Consider the following 17,608-nt stretch of genomic DNA (forward strand, 5'->3'; position numbering starts at 1 on the left):
ATCTTCCACGCCCCAGGGTGGGCAAAACATCTGGAGACAGTTCCAGAAAAAGGCCAATCGAGGCAGGGGGTGAGGCAGAGGCTGCAACATCTTAAATAGCCGTGGAGAGCCTTCCATAGGGAACAGCAGAGCTCTCCTTCTCCTGGGTGTGAACCCTGCTCGACCACTTGTGCCCAACCCAAAGTGCTGCAGACCTTTCTCTGGGCCTGGTTCGGGTGCCAGGGCGCGCACTGGGCACGGGCTCTGCAGCCGAGCGGGGGAGGGAGAGGAGGAGGGAGGGAGAGAGCCTTGGGGGCAAGTGAGCCTGGGCCAAAGCTGCTGCTAAGCCCGGCGCCGCCACCACCGCTCCGCCCGTCTGTCCGTGCGCCCCGCCTACCCCAGAGCTAGGCGGAGCCGGGGACCCGGAGGAGCAGGAGGAGAGGTCGGAGCAGTCTCTGGTCGCCCAGAGAGACAGAGTCCCTCGGCAGCTGCTGCGGCGAGAGGTGAGCGAGGCCACACCGGGTAGGGGTACGTGGTGGACACCCTTGGGGGCAGCAGAGCGCAGGGTGCGGCACAGGGCACGGATTTGGGGGGCGGCGGCGCCGCCGAATCCTGGGGCGGAGGAGAGATGGAAGGAGGGAGGGAAAGAAGGAAGGAAGGCAGGCAGGCATGAGTGTCCCGGAGGGCGGAGACTGGCTTCGCGCATTAAGCGCCCCAAGACCGGGGCCAGGAGGGGGCGTGCGTGCGCCCTGGGCGCGGGAGCTGGGGAGGGGGCGCTTGGCCCTGAGCTTAAAGCCTAGAAGGGGGTGCCCCTGCCCGGGGAGCCCCTCCGTCCCCAGCCCAGTGTGCCTGCTTTGGGGGATGGGGAGGGGAAGGAGAAGGAGAAACGCTGCCCTGGGCGCGTCCTCCACGAGGATGCCCCCTAACCCCAGGCTGGGGCAACGGTAGAGGGATTCGACGCAAGGAGGGCGCTGCCCTTCCCTTGGGGGTTAGGGGTAGACCCCTTTGCGGTAGAGAGAGATTGGCCTAGAGCGCCTCTGGGGAGTGCCACGCCCCTCTCGCTTTCTCGACCCCCTTCCCGCAGCCCCCCCTCTCCCCCAGCTGGGAAGGAGGGTAGCCAGGCGTAGCGGGCACCCAGGTTGAGCATCCGGGAACAGAGACATGGGGAGCCAGAGCTTGGGCTGGCGTGGGAAAAAGTGAGGCCTGGGGAAGTGGGGGTGGTGGTAAAGGCCAGCCACGGACACCGGAACCTGGGACTTCCCACGCACCGCGGGATTAGATCGGAGACGGGGACGGGGGCGGGGGTAGGCCACGCGTGTTCTCTCCGACCATATGGAGGCGGTGAAGTGGAGAAAACCCGTGCTTGACTTCTTTCCTTTTAAATCTGAAGTCTGGCCAGAGGTGCCGGGAGGAGTGGGTAGTGGATGGACCACGGAAGCTTTCAATTTCAATAAGGAAAATTTCTCCAAGCTGTCTCTGGTTGACTTAATTCACCGCCTGGCCCTCCTGCCTTACGCTGAGCCTTGCAGAGTGTTCTTGCCTGGGAAGCTTTACTCAAATCATTCATAAAATTCTCCCGAGGAGGAAAGGGAAGTGTTGGTTTTAGTTGAGATTTTCCCGAGTGAAACTTTAGACATTTCCGCAGCTGAGAGGTGGAATTGACAAGGCCGGGCTCGGCCCGGCCCTTCTCAGGGGGGCGCTTCTTTTAGGGGCTACACGGAACACAAGCTTTTTCCTAAAGGGGCTAGCTTGATTTCATTCCTGCCCAGGAGGGATATAAAGGAAGAAGAAGCCAGAAAGAAGCCAGCTGTGGGAGGCTGTCTTTTGTTCCTTTTTTTTTTTTTCCACCTTAAGCATTCCCTGTTTTTGTTAAATGGTCGGCCTGGCGTGGGAAATAAACTTGGAATTTGTTGGAGAGGCAAATGTGTGGAGTTGGATAAACTTTTCAGGACCAGCTTCCTTCCCATCATTTACTCCTTTCTCCCCACCTCCTGCCTTTGGGGACAGGGTGTTTACATTTCCTGGCACAGTTATAACCCAGACTGAATATACTGTCTATGATGAATCTTTTTGGAGGTTGCCAGAAGGCCAAATCTCCACGGGTGTCTTTGCTCTCCTCCCCCTTCCACTCCTGCTTTAAAAGAGTACTTTCTTGGCCCTGGGTTTAAAAGGTGCATAAAGTGCCAACAGCCCCCTCTTCAAAATACCTGCCTGCTCTCAGAGCAAGTGTTGATCATGATCCCAGGGAAGGAGCGCCTTCATCCAAGCTAGGTAGGAAGGCTTGGTTGAGAGAGGGAGTGAGTGAGTGTATGTGTGCCCACACACACATTGGAACATTCATCTGCTATCTGGAAACCAATCAATCAATCATTAAAACCAGGCAAAAATACTATAAGGCAGGTCAATCAAAACAATAGAATTGACATTTCTGCCCCCCTCCTCCCCCAGCCTCCCAGGAGTGGAGGAAAAAAAGGGGAAGCAAATGAAAATCATGGGCTGGTGTGTGTCGTTTACCCAATCATTTTTTCAGACTAATAAAGAAAATCTGGTACATTGGAATGAGCACAGTATTTAATGCCTGAGGACTTGGCTTTGCTACTCATATCATATGACCTTGGGCTAGTCCCACCAGTCAATAAACATTAATTAAGCACCTACTGTATTCTAAGGGCTGGGGATACCAGGAAGGCAAAGATCATCCAGTCTCATGGGGATTCATCTGTCAGCAGCTTTGTACAAATAAGCTATGGGTAAACCCAAGCTAATCAACAGAGGCGTCAGGATTAAAGGGGATTCTGAAAGGATTTTAAGAGGGGGTGAGATTTTAGTTGGGGTTGATTGGCCTTCCCTTCTCCCACTCTGTCAGCCCCAGGCTCCCAGCCTGGGTGGCATTCTCCACTCCCCACTGTCTCTCCCCGCCATGGCCAATCTGTTGCCAAGGCCTGTTGATTCCACCTTTGCACCATTTCTCCATTGTGTTCCTTTCTCTCCTCTGATACTGCCACCACTCTGATGCAGGCCCTCATTACATCATGCCTGGACTATTGTAATAGCCGCCTGGTGGGTCTGCCTGCCTGAAGTCCCTCCCCACTCCAATCCATTCTCCAGTCAGCCACCAAATGATTCCCCAAAGCAGAGGTCCTATCCGCCACCCCCATAGTTAACTGCAGTGGCTCCTGCTGGTCTCCAGAATCAGATCCCAGATTCTCTTCCTGACATGCCCCTTCCTCCCTTTCTAGTTGTCATACACCTTTCTCCCTGACACGTACTCTGATCAGTTCTCCTGGCCTCCTGGCTGTCTCATGAACAGTCGCCATCTCTTAGCCCCCGATGTTTCCTCTGGCTGTCTCTGGTGCCTGAAAGGTTCTCCTGCCCCATTGCCCCCTGGCCATTTCCCTGGCTTCCTTTAACTCCCCCCAGCCCTTCCCCCAGCCCTCTTGATTCCAGTGTTTGCCCTCTGTTAATTATCTCCCCTTTTCCCTATTCGTCTGAAGCTTGGTGGCACATCCTTGATTGTCCATAGTCTCCCCCTCATATTGAGGGCAGGGCCTGTCTTTTGACTCTTTTTGTATACACAGTACTCAGCAGAGGGCCTGGCACGTAGTAGGTGCTTAATAAATGTATATTGCCCAATGACTTGAAACAACCCAGGGAAGTCAGAAGGCCACAGCTGGGTGGGGGGAGAGGGAATGGGAGCTGAGAGATGGGGTTTTCTGACCTATAAGAGGAAGGTGTCATACTAGAATCCATGCAGGGATCGGCTCGGAGGTTTAGGACCAGAAGGGACCTTTCAGTCGGTCCTTTTGCAGAGGAAGCCCCTGAGACCTGCAGAGATGAAATGCACCCCCCCAGGCTTCCCGACCCCCAGTCCTTTGTCCATGAGGGTGAAGTTCCAGCTTGAAATCTGTGCATCTAGAGGCTGCAGTAACTTGTGCTTGTGTTCATAAAAAGCAGGTGACTTTGGATGAGTCATTCTTGGCCTCAGTTTCCTCATCTGTTAAATAGAGATCACACAGAGACTCGAGTAGAATGCAAGCACTTTGCAGACTTAGGCTGCATCGGTGTCTGGTGGTCATTGTTCTTAATCCATTGTGGCTGAGTTTAAGACTTCAGTTCTGTGTGTGATGGCTTCTTTATTCTAATTCATAGTTGAATGAACGAATGAAAACCTTTTTATTAGGTCTTGACTGTGGACCCCTTACTGTGCTAAGGGCTGAGGGCAAAAAGGCATTCCCTGCCCTCAGGGAGCCTATATTCTAACCTGGGAAAGGAACGAGGGAGGCAACCAGAGAAGGGGACTTTGCTCCAGGGAAACTGAAAGGTGGGGGAGTCCATTAGTGGGGGCAGGTGGGAGGTGAGGCAGCCTGTGTGAGCTTGGATGGGACAGGAAGGATGGCCACCCGTTGCTTTTCTGGAAATCACTGCCAGGGCCCCAGGGCCATTCCAGCTACCTCCTGTTCCTGCTGAGTGTTGGGAGACAACAAAAAGAGACACTTAATAGTCTCTGACTGTATACCAGGTACTATGCTGGACCTTGAGGAGACAAAGAAGGGCTAGAAGCCTGTCACTGCCCTTCAGGAGCTCCCATCCAAATAACTACACAGTAAATGGAAGGCCAGTTCAGAGGCAATGGGGAGGAAGAGGAAGAAAAGATGCATCTATAAGGGAGAGAAGGGAAGGTCTCCTGAAGAAGAGGGGATTTCAGCTGAGTCTTAAAGGCAACCAGGATGGACCCTTCTAGGTAGAGGGACTGGGGTGGGAAGAGCATTCCAGACATGGGGAACAGTCAAGGCAAAGCCAGAGAGACTGGGATAGAATGGCCTAGGGGAGGGCCAGCAAATGGGCCAGTGTTAGCTGCCTCTTAGGGATCTGAAAAAGAAGGAAGGGGCCAGGAAGTGAAGAGCTTTAAATGGCAAACGGAAGATTTTATTGCTGACCTGAGATGAGAGGCTAGAGTTCAGATCATGTCCCCAGGGCCCAGCACAGTTCCTGACATGCAGTTGGTGCTTAATAAATGTTTGTTAATTCAGGTTATTTAATATATAGAAATCCAATGAGGTCTTTGCTGCAGCCCAGTAAAGCATAATTAGGAGCATTAGGGGCTTCTTTTCTTTCCCTGTTTAAAAATAAAGCCTCAGTCTTCACATTGGGAATGAGATTATTTCCAGCCTGGGGAAGGTCCCTGGTTTGTCCAGTTTCCTTGTGTTTGTTTAATCCGATCTCCTGAAGCTCTGATGGAATGAACAGATTAGGGAAAGGCAATCCTCTTGGGGCAGGTCCTGAGCCCTGGTGGGAAGGGAGACCTTGGCTAAACCGCACCCTCAGGGGCCAACGGACCTGCTCGCCCACCCTAGCTGTCAGGCTCCAGATTGGGGAAGGAGCTTCTCCTCTGACCCTTACCTGGATTGCCTGAAACAAGTTTCCAGTTTCTGGAGCTGGTGCCCAATGCCAGATACATTTGCATGATGGCATGTTGGCATCCCCATGGCATTGCAGTACCGCATAATGAATAGAGTTCTGCCTCATTGTTCATTGAGTCTGGAGATGGCTTTTCAGCCAAGAGAATAGAGGACCATTTCATAAAGTGTTATCTCTCCAATTTAAAAGTTAATTCCCAAATGAGAGTATCTCTTGAAACAGTCCGGTGTTCATTAGCACAGACCTTGGGGAGCTAGGAAAGGAAGTAGGTCAGGTCCCAAAGAAAGAAGTTTTGACTAGATAAAAGTGTGACCATTCCCACCCTTGTGGCCACCACTGCCCTCATGGTTAAGTTTAACAATGGTGGCACTTCAGGAAAAGGGTGGGAGGGAAAGGCAGGATGGCCCAAGGACGGAATGCCAGCCTTGGAGTCAGGAAGAACATGGTTCCTGATCCTGCCTCTGATGTTTATTAGTTATCTGACTATGGGCAAATCTGTTCTGCTGTTTTGTTTTGTTTTTTTTCTGGTTTAACTGTGTGGCCCTGGACTTGGAGTGAGAAGACCCAGGTCCAAAGCCTGCTTCATACCTATACTAGCAGTGTGACCTCATGCCTCAGTTTTCGCATCTGTCAAATGAGGGATTTGGCTCAGATGACCTCTGAGGTCCCTTCTGACCTTAATATATGAGCCTAACATCAGTCTTCATTGGCCTTACACAGTCAATTAAGCCAACTCAGTTGGAAGGGTGTCCTAGGAAATATTTACAGGTGAGGAGACTGAGGCCCACAGTGCTGTAGTGGTTTGCTCAGAATGCGGCAGCTTTTCTAGCCGCTGACCTTTCATTGGCATTTCTTCCAGAAATGTCGAGACATTTGTTTAAAAGAGCCAGTTTGAAACTGCTGGGGGACTTCTCTGTCATCCTAATTAATTCTAGTCTGAGAAAGGAAGTAGTGGCTTTGGGTACTTTCTGAATGATTCCTAAGTGTCCAATACTGTTCAGAGGGACTCCCTGGGGATGCAGACAGGAATTTAATTAGCTGTAGACTCCTAGAATTAGCAATGGCCTAGACCTTAGATACAGGCCAGCCTCTCATTCTTCGGAGGAGCAAACTGGGGCCCAGAGAGTTAGAGGGAGAGGCAGAATTCGAAACCAGTACTTCTGCTTGCCGTTGCACCCAAGACATTCAACTGCATCGTGAGGAGAGTGGCTGTTTGTGGTTGCTGCTTCTGGGTTTCCCAGGATGTATGTGAGGCCTGAATGGCCATCCCAGAGATGTATTTTTAAAGGCAAGAGGGGAAAAGTTAATGAGCTACTTTATGTTGGAAATTTTTATCTCCTGTTTGTCTAACAGATTGTTTTAATATTTTAATGGAGATTTTAATGGACTGAGAACTTAACCAATGCCTACGGTACTCAAGCCTGTTTTCATTGCTTGTTAGATATGAGAGGAAGCTTATCAGAGTTTATCAAGCCTACCATTATCAGAAGAGGGAAGGGAAGGGAGGGAGGGAGAGAGGGAGAAAAATTGGAACTCAAAATCTTATAAAAATGAATGTGGAAATAACTGGAGAAAAAATAAAATAATTTTTTTTAAAAAGAAAAGAAATGGGGGGGGGGGCTTGGAAACCAGATAGAAGTTGGTGTTTATCAGTTATACGTGACAGTTTTTTGAGAAAATTTACTTTACTGCTTGAGATCTATAAGCCAGGAAGGCAGAAGAATCCTATGGCTAAGGATGGTGTTTTGGTTTTAATAATAATCACAATAATGGTAAACTTTATAAAGCACCTACTATGGCTGTGCCAAGCACTTTATAATTATTGATCCTCACGATAACCCTTTGAGGTGGTGCTATTATTATCCCCATTTTACAGATGAGTAGACTGAGTCAGAAATTAAGTGACTTGCCCAAGGTCACCCAGCCAGTAAGTGTCTGAGGACAGATTTGAACTCTGGTGTTCCTAACTCCAAGGCCATCACTCTAACCATTGCACCACCTAACTGCTATTTTTATTTCTGTGGTTTGACAGTATCTTTTGTTTTATATATCACCTTAATTTCCAAATATTACCCCCCCCCTTCCCTATCTACTAAGTCACCTTTCTTAAAGATTTTGAAAAGAAAGAGAAGACACAAGCCTTGGGTCATGTCTGACAGTGGACACAGCATTCCCCATCCACAGCCCTTAACATCTTCAGAGCTCCATGTTCTGCCTCTTCTCTAAGGCCAAGCTTCTCGCTTATTATCTCCCATCCCCCTACCCCTCTCACTTACCATGTGTATTGTTCTAGCCACTGTCTCTGTTGTTTTCCTTGCATTTGCATCTGTTCAGATGTTTTCCCAGACTTCTCCATAATTCCCTTATTGCATTCCTTGATCAGTGGCCATCTTTTTCTCTACCACAAAAATAGTACTGTTGTGAATATATTGGTGAATGTGGATTCTTTCTTTCAGTTTCTGGCTTCCTTTGGGTTTTTTTTTTGCCTAACATGGGCCCTCAAGGTCATAAGGTATGGACAGTTATGTCTCATTTTTAACAACATTCCAGAATTGATTTCCAGAATGGTTAGGTCAACTCACAGTTCTACCAACAGGGTATGGGTGTGTGGGAGAGGATTGCTATACATGGAATAGAATGCAGGGCCTTGGTGATTGTGTGTGTGTGTACATGTGTGCACAGCTCAGGCACCTGTGAATGTCTGTAATGAACTATAAGCTCCTTAAATCCCTTAATTTCCCTCACCTGGGGATTTTTGAAAGCTCTTCAGCCCTCGCATCCCCACTTACTCAGGGTATTGACAAAGGGATTGCCTGCCCGCTTGACACTATTTCTGGAACTTGGAGATAGGCCCTTAAAATTCTTAACTGAGCTAAGGGTTCTCACACCAAACATCTAGAAAGAGAAGTGCCCTCCCTTCTCATTCCTTGGGAAAAAAGAGAGCACGAAGAAAGGCCTGGATGTCTGGTAAAGGTTTAAGCACCCCAGGGAGGCTGTGTCCAGCTATGTTCTCCTCAGCCTGCCCTCCCGTCTCTTCCGAGGTGTCCCTGACATGCTTCTTTTCTCACTTCATTTCTCAGCTTTACAGGATAGCTTAGAAGCTCTTTAACCATCAGGGTCTGGTTGCTGCCCATTCATGAGTAAGGCTTTTGCCCTGTGCCTTATGGGTAGGTGGGCTGCTAAAGCGTTCCTGGCCAACTTTGAAGGAAACACAGTGGGGTGGGGCAGGGCACAGGGGGGTGTCAGGCTACTCACTCATGAAAAAGCTTTCATAGACTATTAAAGAGAGGTACCTTTGAGACTTTTAGCAACACAGAGCAAGTGAATTTAGGGACTCTATTTCATGAAAAGCTGAGAATCATTTGTAATGAACACATTTGCTGATTGAGACATAGGGTAGCACAGTAGACGGCCACCAGGGTCTTTTTCCTATCTCAGACACATACCAGCAGTGTGACCTTGGGCAAGTCCCCTGAGATAACAGAAGATCTCACTCCTGGCCCAGTACTCTCCCCATTATATAAGGGGTTCTTAACCTGGACTCCTGGGGGTCCATGCACTGGGATGGTGGGGATGGGGAATTACATCTTTATTTTCATCAACCTCTAACTTAAATTAAGCATTTTCTCAAATATTTAGAAGCATTTTTCTAAGGAGAGGTCTATAGGCCCACCCAGGTGGCCAGAGGGGTCCCTGATTCCCCCAGAGGTGAAGAATCTCACGTTATGCCCTGCTTTCTCTTGTGATCTCCCTTTAAGATGGACGCTCACACCTACATTCCACTCACAGACTTTCCTCATCCCCCCAACTACCTATGTTTAACGGCTTTGCATAGTATTTATTCACGTTATATTTATGCCATGTATGGTAGACTCATGGTGAATAGGGATCATTTAATTCTTTGTACTTTTATCCCCTGGCAAATTCTTTGTGAGCACGGAAGAGATACTGGTTGCCTGATGAATTGTTGATTGACTAAAGGTCATCTCTGGAATTTAATTGGACAAGCATCTCTCTGGCATAGGTTGGTTCCTGCCCTGCCTTTAGGAAAGGGATTCAAATTCGACCTTGCCCTGCCTCAGTTTCCTCTTCTGTGCTAACGGATTGGATTCAGTGGGCTCCAAGACCCTTTCTAAATCTGTATCTTTGTCCTAAAAGTCTCTTTTGGTCTTGTCCCTGCAAATGGAAATTTACCTGCTGCCAGTCAGTGTCGTGAGGGTGGATTGTGGGAAATTGTGCTTAAATAGTGTCCAAGGTTTAGACAAACTAGTATCTGTTCTTCACCACCATCCCTCCCTGCCTCCTCCTGGCCAAAAAAGAAAAGAAAGAAATTGTAGTCTATCTGCATGAGAATGGCTTCTCTCTTTTGAATGGATGGACATTGCCCTTGGCAGAGTTCCTGCATGGCACTGCTTTTATTTGGTTAGGTTTGATTCCTGACAATCCTACTTGACTACCTGGTGTGACTTGGACCAATCACTTCCTTTCATCTGTCAATGGGGAGGTTGGAGCTGAGGATCTACAGGGGCCCTTCTAGATCCCAATCTGTGATCTCCTCTTTTTCATCATTTCCTGAGAGGTGTGAGGGATAGAGGCTGCTGAGGGAGAGAGAGGTCTTGTAGTTGTATCCTTTGGTGGCTGACATTCTCCTATGATCAAGCCCCAATCTGTGTTCCTGATATCAGGGGTTCACTGTAAGCGTGACACAGGCTTGGACACCCCCTTCCCCAAGAAGAAGGTGAGTGCTGGGGAAGGTCAGGAATCATCAGACCTTTGCCGCTTCTGAATTCACACAGGAATAATGCAGGTCAGTGGGAGCCAAGTGAGGAAAGGATTAAGGAGCCTTGGATGAACCAGAGGTCAGTGTACTAATTAGGTGCTTAATAAAATTTTTTTTTATAAAGCAGTTGGGGTTAAGTTGAGTTGCTCAAGGTTACATGGCCAGTTATTTTGTGTGTGTGTGGGTGCTGAGGATCTGAGGCCCAAACCGATCCCAGGTGTCCCGACGCTGGGGCCGGCATTCTTACTCACTGCACCACCTGACCTCCCCTTAATAAATGCTTTTTGATTGATTAACTGGAGATCTCTCATACAGTCTCTGACAAATCCAGGATGTCAGGGAATGAATGTGAGCTCACTGAGGGCAGGGCCAGCTTTCCCTTTTATCCCCAGTGCTTAGCACAGTGCTCAACACACAGTAAGTGCTAGTTATAGCCAACATTTTTATAATATCTTAAGGGTTGCAAAGTGCTTTACATATATTGGCCTGTGTGACCCTCACAACACAAACAAGATACTCCATCTCCTGACTCTGGGCTTGCCTCCATCAGTCCCCAGGCCTGTAATGTTCTCTTTCTTCATCTCTGCTTCCTGCTTTCCTTCAAACCCCAAATAACATACTACCTTCTACATGAAGCCTTTCCTACCCCCCATAATTCTAGTGCCTTTCCTCTCAAGATTCACCCACTCTCCCTATGTGCCTTTTTGAGTATGTCAGAAAAGAAGAAATAGCTTACATTTGTAATAGAACAGTTTTCTCTTCGTTATTTCCTTAGATACCTTGTTTTTACTTATTGTCTGCCTGTTAGATTGTGAGCTCCTTGAGGGCAGGCACTGCCCTTTGTCTTTCTTTGTATGCTTGGCACTTAGGCTCTGGTAGGTGCTTTAATAAATACTTACTGACTTGAAGTAGGCACTAAGCACTTAATGTTTGACTGACTCTGTCCCAGCTCTGGGAATACAAAGAAAGGCAAATAGAGCAATAGATAAACTTTACAGACTTACAGATACATTTGCTTGAGGATTAACCATAGAACTCCTTTTAAATAACAAGCTTCCCTCTAGCATTTAAAATGAAATTTCTATTCAATTCAATAATGTGTCAGAATCACTAAGGAGAAGGATGGAGGCTGGATCTGTGATTAGATTGGCATAGGAAACTTCCCTACCTGTGAGGTGAGAAAACTCTTATCTACAATGCTGGGAAGCATCTTGTTTTCATCTCTCAGTCTTCAGGGGTGGCTTAGATGCAAACTCATCCAGGTCATACAGCTAGGAAGTAGTAGCCAACTGCGTAGTGCTATGGATTGTCCTAGGACTGGAGTCTGGAAGACTTGAATTCAAATCTAGCTTCAGACATTTACTGGCTTTGTGACCGTGGGCAAATCACTTTACCTCTGTTTGTCTTGGTTTCCTCAACTATAAATTGGAGACAAAAATGGCATCTGCTTTCCAGGGTTGTTGTGAGGATAGAATGTGATGACATTATGAAGTGCTTATTAGTGTAGTGCTGGGCACATAGTAGGTGCTTTAGGAGTGCTTATTGCCTTCCCCTCCTAAGTGTCTGAGGCCAGGTTTGAATTCAGGTCTCCCTGACTCCAGACCCAGACTCTCGTCTACATGTGCTGCCTACCTTTTTTTCCCCCTATTCCTTTCCCACTTCTCTCTGCTCCCAAGGAGTTAAAATGTCTAATATAGAAGACACCATGCAAACTATTATATACTGTAAGATTTGGACAGTTTGAATGGGAGGTAATCTTAGAGGGAAGGCATTGGCCCCAATAAGGACCTGGAAAGGCCCGTTGTAGAAGAGGCGATTTGAACTGAGTCTTGAAGGCATCCAGGGAAGGCCAAAGATGAAGGTAAGGGAAGAAAGCATTCCAGGCATAGGGAATAGCTGGTCAAATTGCATAGCGTCATTTAGTTGTTTGAGGAACAGCCTGGAGGTCAGGGTCACTGGATTGAAGAGTACATGTGGAGAAGTAAGGTTTAAGAAGACTGGAAATGTAGGAGGGGGTCGGCCTATAAAGGGCTTAGAATGCCAGAGTATTTTGTCTTTGATCCTGGAGAAGATGGGAAGCCACTGGAGTTTATAGTGTAAGGAAGTGACATGATCAGAACTGTGTTTTAGGAAAATCACTTTGATGGCTAAATGGAGGATGGACTAGAATAGGGAGAGACTGAAGCAGGAAGACAGATCCCCAGTCACCATTGCAGTAATCCAGGCATGAGGTGATGAAGGCCTGCACCGGGGCAGGAGCCTGTCAGAGAAGAGAAGGGGGCATATTGGAGAGATATTGCAGAGGTGAAATTGATGAGAGAAAGTGCAGAGGTGAAATTCACAACAGATGTTACAGAGGTGAAATCCATAAGAAATGGTGTAGAGGTGAAATTGATGAGAGTTAGTAGAGAGGTGAAATCCACAAGAGATGGTAGTGCAGAGGTGAAATCCACAAGAGACTGTGCAGAGGTGAAATTGATGAGAATTGGTGCAGAGGTGAAATCTACAGCAGATGTTGCAGAAGTGAAATCCACAAGAGATGGTACAGAGGTAAAATTGATGAGATGTTGCAAAGGTGAAATCCACAAGAGATGTTGCAGAGGTAGTGAAATCTACAAGATGCAAAGGCGAAATCTTGCTGAGGTGAAATTGATGGGCCTGTGTCAACAGCTTGAATATGGGGAGGCGGGGTTTGAGAGATAGTGAGGAATCCAGGATGACTCCTAGGTTGTGAGCCTGAGGAACTAGAAGTGGGGTAATGCTCTCTATAGGTATGGAGAGGATGGGGAGAGGCAAAGGCAATTAAATGTGATCTTGGGCAAGTTACATAATCTCTTCAGGCCTCAGTTTCTTCATCTGTAAAATGAGAGAATAACAAGAGCACTGCCCACTTCATGGGGCTTTTCTAAGGAAAGTGCTGTGTAAATTTTAAAGCACTGTGTAAGTATGAATAGTTGTTTTGTTAACATCATTATATGAGGCAGCTGGCATTTGCTATCCTTGCATCTGTGTGGCCCAGCCTCAATGGTGGATTTCATTGGACTTTTCTTCTAGATTAAGTCATTTTTGAACACAGCTCCTCAAGAATGTTCTAATACAAACTCAGATGAGAATGCAATCGATATTCTAAGATGAAACTGAAAAAAAAAATAGCAGGACTGCCAAAAGATGTGTCACTGCTGAATCCAGAGGAGGAGAAAGTTGGGTCTGGTGCCAGCTGTTAATGTATGATTTATAAATAGGTTTCATACAATCGTATTAAACTGGCCATTTTCCAAAGCCATTACCATGATCACCTTCAAGACCAGAGTTTGTTTTTTTTTTCCTCAAAAAGAGAATGAGAAAATATCTTATAAATAAACTTTGATGAATTTTTGCTGTATAATGTCTGAAGAAAACATCATGGACACATCTCTTCCATCTAGCTTCTCCCAGTACACATGTCTTCTCTGTGGAAAGTGTGCGTAACATGTTAATTCAGTTAATCAAATGTGTGTGTCAGGCATTGCTGGTTTCTAGAGATACAAAGACAAGAAACAAACGGTCCTTTGTCTTCAAGAAGCTTGCATACTTCTAGAGGGAGGGGAAGAGAAGCAGTAGTTCAATATGTACATAGGTATGTAGATATATACAAAGTATGTGTACAAGGTAGATGTATACAAAGTAACTTAAGGTGGTATCTGACTTGTGCTTGGAGGAAGTCAGAGATGCTGAGAGGCTAAGGAGGAGTGAGTGCATTCCAGGCATGGGAGCCAGCAAGTACAAAGAGAGAAAGGTAGGAGATGCAATGTTGTGTCTGGGGAAGGGCCAGGAGACCATTTGCATTGGGTCAGAAAGTATATGAAGGGTACTAAAATGAACTTAAAATAGAGAAGTTGGTGGGAGCTACTATGTGCGGGATTCACTCACATTCCAGCCTGAAAAATTTTCTCCCCTGTATTCTAGAGGCAGGAGGGAGCTACTGAGGATATTCAAGTAGGGGAGTGACATGGTCAGATCTGTATCTTGGTGGCTGTATGGAGCATGAAGTGGAGGCAGGGAGGCCAGTGAGGAGGCCTCATTGACCTAATAGGTCAGATGAGATGATGGGTACTTGAATGAGGGGAATAGCTATGAGAGGAGAGGAGAGGACAGATGGGAGAGATGCTGTTAGAATTAAAACCAACAAGACCTAAAACCAACCCCAATTAATGGGGTTGAGGGAGAAAGGAGACCTAAGGCTTACAACCATAGGTCTTCGGGCCTTTCTCCCACTAAATTTGATTTCAAGAAAATACTGCTTTCTGGGTTTTTTTAAATTTCAGCGAGCAGATTCATTTCTAACCTGGCCAGGTCACCGCTCTTTAGGCAGCCTGGTGGCTTCCTACTCCCCAGGGCTCATCGTATGGGTGCTGAGCCCAGTATAGGCTTTGTTGTCACCGTTCAGTTGACGCCTACTGTTCATGACCCCATTTGGGGCTTTTCTTCCAAAGATAAAGGAGGAGTTTGCCGTTTTTTCCTTCTCCAGCCCAATTTACAGATGAGGAAACTGAGTCAAACCAGGTTAAGCCCAGTGTTGTAGCTAGCAAGTGTTTGAGGGCAGATTGGAACTCAGGCCTTCCTGACTGCAGACCTGGCTCTCTGTGTGCTGTGGTTCCACCTAGCTGCCCCGACTGCAGCTCCAAATTCCTGAGCCGGTGCCTCCCCAGCAGCAGCGATTCCAGGAAGGCACCGGGCCTGACTTCTCACCAGGTTGTTGCCAAGGTCAGAGTGATGGCAAAAAGGAAAACACCATTTAAAGTTAATCTTCAGAGCACAAAGTTGTTGTTCAGGGACTTTTGCTGACTTTGCCAAAATGACTGGCGTGCCTTCTTGTGCCACGTTGTTTCCATCCGTTCTTAGGGTGTTGTTTTAATGTAAAATTACCTTTTTTTTTTTAATGAGCTTCATCAAAGGAGAAATGAGTCATGGCCAGGCAGGTGGGTGCTTTAAGGGAGCCTCATGAAACTTTCTCAGAAGTTTACTTAGTGAAATATCTTAACCAAAACTGAGCTGAGCCTCAATGGATGAACCAACAGTGGTGGATCCAGTGCTGTGTCTCTGTGGTTGGATGCTAGAATGTTATTCTTTGAGGCTTTGGTAGATCTGCCCTTCTATCTAGGTAGCTATTCCCTTTACCCGACCCGAGCTGCATGAGTAGTTGCAGTAAAAACCAATTGGTCATACTCTGGAAACCCGTTGGGAGCCAGAGGGTCATCAGACAGTGGCATACTGCTGACCCATGCCCAAGGCTATCAAGGGCCTGGTAGGACCTGCAGTCAGCTGTTGGAGCCTTCGGGTATTCAAGGTTGGCGTGATGATAATCACCAAGCTTGACCGCAGAGAAAAGATGAGAAATATACTGTCTTCCTTTTGTTGAAGAGATAGGGGGCGAGTGTGAAATAATAAAAATAACTAGCATTTACACCATGGTTTAAGGTGGGCAAAACATTCTCCAAATGTTAGTTGCTTCATTTGATACTCATGGGAACCCTGGGAGGGAGGTACTCTTATTACCACTGTTTGACAGATGAAGACACTGAGGCAGAGAGAGGTTAAGGGACTTTCCTAGGGTCACACAGCTAGTGGGTATCTGAGGGCAGGATTTGAACTCAGGTCTTCCTGATTCCAAGTGCCAGGCTCTTTCCGCTACACAACCTTGTAGTGTATACTAGCAGACGCAGCTGATGCGTTAGTGAGTTCTTTTTAAAAAATCTTTGTTACAAGGGATAGCTCCTTGGTTAGGGAAGAAGGGAAAGAAAGTAAGCAGAAATGAAAGCAAAAGTCATCAGAACTAAAAACTTTACATGCCGGGCCACTATGAGATGGTGGAGTGGTGGCCTTAGTGGTCTTTCACTTGAGAAAGCTAAGAATGAGAAGGAAGCAATTCGGAAGTGCCGATGGTCACAGCGTGCTGGGCCTGAAGCCAGAAGGGGCCTTGGGCATGCCCCAGTTCAGCCCCTTGGCGGTATTGGGGGAGACTGAGGCCCAGAAAGGGAAGTGGCTTCCATGAAGGCACAGGAACAGAGAGGTCCTCTGCCTCCAGATCCATTGTGCCTTCCAGCCTGGCTGGGAACCCCACTAGAGTCAGCTGCTCAGAAGGCAACTGTGCTCCCCCCCACCAAGCCCCGCAGTGGCCACCCTAGAAAGCAGAGCTGAGAGCATAATGCTGGTGTGGCCTTTGGCCAGAGACAGCATGCTGACATGAACCCTGATGAATGGTCAAGTGTTGTCGTCATAGTCATTTTAAAATGGAAATTCAACTAAAGCATGGATTTTTAAAATAGAAATTGAACCAATTTTGAGGTTAGTTCACGTTCAGTTCCTGTAGCAATCCTTTTCTTTTAATGCCTCTAAACACTCAGGTCTCCCCATCCTTTACAAAAAGCCCTCTTCAGCTGATTGGCGTCACGCCTTGAGCGCTTCCCTCCTGTCTCTCCTGCCCGGCACTGCGGTATACTTAGCATCCTTCCTGCCGCTGCCTCCGCTGCCCGCCCCCTCCCCATCTCCCAGTGCCTGCCAGTCTGGCTCCTGCTCCTGCCCTTTGACCAAGCCTGCCCCTCCCCCTTCCCCCGGGGGTGACCAGCCATCTCCTCTCTGCTAACGCGCCGGCCTTTTGTCTGCCCTGCTCTGCTTCTTTTGGCGACACTGACCACTCCCTCCTCCCTCGGTTTCCATGACACTGTTCTCTCCTACCTGTCTGAGCACTCCATTTCAGGCTCTTATAGTGCATTATTATCCCTAGCCCACCCCCAAAGCGCAAGTGTACCCCAAGGCTCGGTCACGGCTTCTCTCTCTCTCATCTTCCTCCCTACCTCCCTTTTTTCCTCTCCCCCCTTTCCCCTCCCTCTCTCTCTGTCTCTCCCCTCCTTCCTCTCTTTTCTTTCTCCCTCCTCCCTCTCTCTCCTTTCCCTCATCTTTTTCTCCCTCCCTCCTTCTCCCTCTCCCCTTCCTTGGGGATCTCATGTTCTCTGATAGATTCAATTATCACCTCTCTAATCCCAGACCTGTATATCCAGCCCTGATCCTATGTCTCCGTATTTAAGAAGAAAAGATAGAAGGATTTACATGATTGCTGTCTTCAATGTGGAAGGACAGTCCTGTGGAGGAGAGATTGGATTGAGTCTGCTTGGTCCCCTAGCATGGAAGGAAGGAGTGCCAGGGACAAAGAGACCCCTTCAGGCTTGGGTGAGAAAAAATGTCCTGAGAATTAGAGCTGTCCCAAAGGGGGAGGGGCTGCCCCATCATTGGAGGTCTTGGATCAGATGCCAGACCACACTTGTCTGCTGTATTATCACCCAGCTTCTTTTGGGTCACGGATTAGACTCAAGGACTACTGAGCAAAAAAACCAAACCAACCCCCAACAGCAAAGCACCCCCCACACCACCCCCCCCCCTCTCTCCTCCCCCCCC

General features: G+C 47.8%; 1 protein-coding gene across 4 annotated transcripts in view; it reads left to right on the top strand.

Annotated features, from left to right (window-relative positions):
* Positions 1-331: 331 nt before the first annotated feature.
* GNG12 (G protein subunit gamma 12) overlaps positions 332-17,608 on the top strand; it is a 136,647-nt gene continuing 119,370 nt past the window's right edge. Inside the window, exon 1 of one of the 4 annotated variants that reach the window (XM_069093376.1) lies at positions 332-482. The gene's annotated coding sequence lies outside the window, so the exon portion shown is untranslated. Of the gene's footprint in view, positions 508-17,608 lie in introns of all 4 variants that reach the window. The other 3 variants (XM_069093378.1, XM_069093377.1, XM_069093380.1) reach the window with 3 other exon arrangements.

The sequence above is a fragment of the Petaurus breviceps genome, unplaced genomic scaffold (assembly GCF_028583685.1).
Source record: "Petaurus breviceps papuanus isolate PSGF00001 unplaced genomic scaffold, PetGlider_PUasm1.0 208, whole genome shotgun sequence".
Classification (NCBI taxonomy): domain Eukaryota; kingdom Metazoa; phylum Chordata; class Mammalia; order Diprotodontia; family Petauridae; genus Petaurus; species Petaurus breviceps.